The sequence below is a fragment of the Cucurbita pepo genome, chromosome 11, assembly GCF_057944985.1.
Source record: "Cucurbita pepo subsp. pepo isolate OVF chromosome 11, ASM5794498v1, whole genome shotgun sequence".
Lineage (NCBI taxonomy): Eukaryota > Viridiplantae > Streptophyta > Magnoliopsida > Cucurbitales > Cucurbitaceae > Cucurbita > Cucurbita pepo.
In genome coordinates this window covers 5,760,795-5,763,746 of record NC_141808.1, presented here as the reverse complement: position 1 = coordinate 5,763,746, position 2,952 = coordinate 5,760,795, and positions in this window count along the sequence as shown.

Below are 2,952 nucleotides of genomic sequence, written 5' to 3'. Positions count from 1 at the left end.
TAATCATGGTCATATCAAAAGGACAGAAATATATCTATAGTGAGGGGAGTGCAACTACTAGGCTATAGTGGAGTGTCCAAGTAGTTAACGAATGTTGGTTAACAAGGTTAATGAGTTTAGCGAGTTAATCTCGGATCGTTGGAGCCCATGATTTATAGGTCCATTAGGTCCCCTGCTAGCTCATATCGGACTAAACCATAGAAAAGTGTGAGGAGTGCGTTCGAAGTGTTCGAATTCGAACTAGGGAATATGCGCTAAATATATACGATATATTTAACTGCATTTTTTTTATTTACGAACTAAACAAAGAGAGAGAATCGGAGATATTTAAATAAGATTTAAATATTTTAATCAATATGTGTCGGAATTGATTGGGATTGACATTTGAATTAATGTTAAAAATTAATTAATCATTTAATATTACTTTAATTTGAAATTAATTATTCAAATTAATTGTTGAATTAAAATGAAGAAAGCCAAAATGTTAACTTTAGTTCATTGAAAAATCCGTTCATTGAAAAATCCATGTTTGAGTTAGTGAAATTATGAGATGTCAAAATTTGGTTTAACCAAACTTGCATACTTACCAAATAAACCCCACAAATTTGATGAAATTTTGAGTGTCAAAATTTTGGTGATCTCAAATTTTGATTAACATGAAAATATGACTCTATAAACAGAGTGATCAAGGTAGATGGAACATCTTCCTTGGAAAAACCTTGAGAAAGACTCACAAACTCTCTCTTCATATATACTAAATCCCTTCCAAGTTTAGTCACTTACCGGATTCCACAATCCCGTTCCGTTCTAAGGCCGGAGAATAGTAGAAGAAACTAGTGGTGGTTCGAAACCGGTTCGTGAGGAAAAAGGAATTTGAACTACAAAAGGTTAGTACTCAAACTCCTTGAGTTTTAATACTTATGACCATGCTAGTTATTTACTATAATTGATGTTCTAAGAGTGCCTAAGATCCAAATTGCTTCCGCATGTGTTATATTAACACCATCAATTGGTATCAGAACAAGTTTTAGGCACTTTATTTACATTAATTTGAGTATGGTGGGTACCATTTCATGAATGAAATTTTATGGTTGCTAAAGTGGATGTTTATGGTTTTGGCAATTTTTTTTATGCTTCCTTTTGATACAATAATTGTAATTGGCCATGTGTATGGCTTTAATGAGTGAAAAAAGGTCTATAATTTTTATGGAGTCATTAGAGTCCATTTTAGGTTGTAATTGATTGATAATGAAAACAAAAGCAAGCTGAACCAAAGAAGAAGATGGACAAGGCTGTTTGGGTGTTTTTCTGCTGGTTGGAGTTCAGTTCAATGTTTTTAAGGGTTGGTTCGACCGGTTCGTGATCCTCGAGAGTGGTTCACCTTAATTTCAAATTATTAATGTAATAATTTAGTTAATTGCTTGCTTTAAAATGCCAAAACCAGTCCACTTTAGTGTGTTTAATTAATTACTCATTGTGAATGTATGTTTTAATTAATTAGAAAATGTATATGCATAAAGTATGCCATATAGATTTGAAATCCCACCATAGGCTAAGCATGTTTTATGCATTACAAGTATGTTATAATGTACAGTATGCATGTTTAGGGTTCCATGAGTTAATCATGGTAATCGTTCGAAGAACGGCAAGTTAATGACCTAAACCGAGCGTTTTACAAAATGTTAAATTTTAGTACTTAATCACTAATCTTGGCCTAAATCATCTACATTCCTTTAAATCTTACTTACCTTGCTCAGTGATACATCGTAATCGTTTCGCAGGTCTAAATGCATGATCCGCTGGTAATTCATTCATCTCTAAGACATGATACGTTCACTTAGGTTAACTCCTATAGTATCTTTTATGACTTAGCTAGTCACATTTTCTCTTGTAGTGATATTTCATCCTTGGCTTTTTCGAGCACGTGAACCTTTCAAGTTCTTGTACAGGATCCTAGATAACTCTATGAAGAATCTAGTTTGGTAGCTAGCCTCCCTCGAACTTTGAGGATGCTGCGTCTAGTGTCTTCTCTGAGACATATCATGTCTCTGCTAGTCTTACCTGTTTACAAGTCACCATCTCACTATTCTTCAGGAAGTTTCCAAAATCACGTTGTTTGGAAGTTCTACCTTTACTTGAGAATGCTTCACAAGTCTGGCATTACACTCGTGTATGAAACTGGAGTTCTACTCTTTGTAATCCAGATAACCTACACAAGGGTCGTTCTTACTAATGCCCATCTGGACTTTCTTCCTTCAGACGGCGAAGGCATGACCATAGCTTGACCTCTTTTCTTACTGTTCTCAACCCTGAGGTTCACTAAACTATCTCGATAGTTCCACGTCCTCCACCTTGTGAGCATGCATTCCTTGACCAAAGGATAGGTTAAAACACGGTTACCTAGTCCTGATAACCACATACTTCTTTTGGACTCGGTCCTCTCCACCAAGGTCCAAAGCGACTTGTCATTTACTAGGTGATCCTTCCGTAGGAATATCCTACACCCCATGACTCATTAGTGGCATAAAAGCGTACATCTCACTTATGGAAGTCCATAAACTTGAACTTATCTCGTGAAGACTCCAACCAACCTTGAAGCCCTGACCTCCATAGCTTCACTCTCTATGTTGGTGAATCTTATTTCTAGACTTCCAACTTAACCAAACTCACTCGTGATAATGGTTTGCTTGAGGGGTGCATAATTCCTATGGTGGTCGCCCTTGTCGGTAAGAACTTTGTCTGGGTCTACTATGTGGTTTGCACCAAGATATGCTCTATACTGTTTAGGCCTACTACGTGGTCTCCACGGAGGCACGCTCGATACTGTCTAAGCCTCCTACGTGGTCTCCACGGAGGCATGCTTGACATCTAGAATTATGGTCATGGGAGGCTGGGTCATAGGTATATCATCTTGTACTGGGCCTTAAAAATTCTCATGTACATTTCTATGGT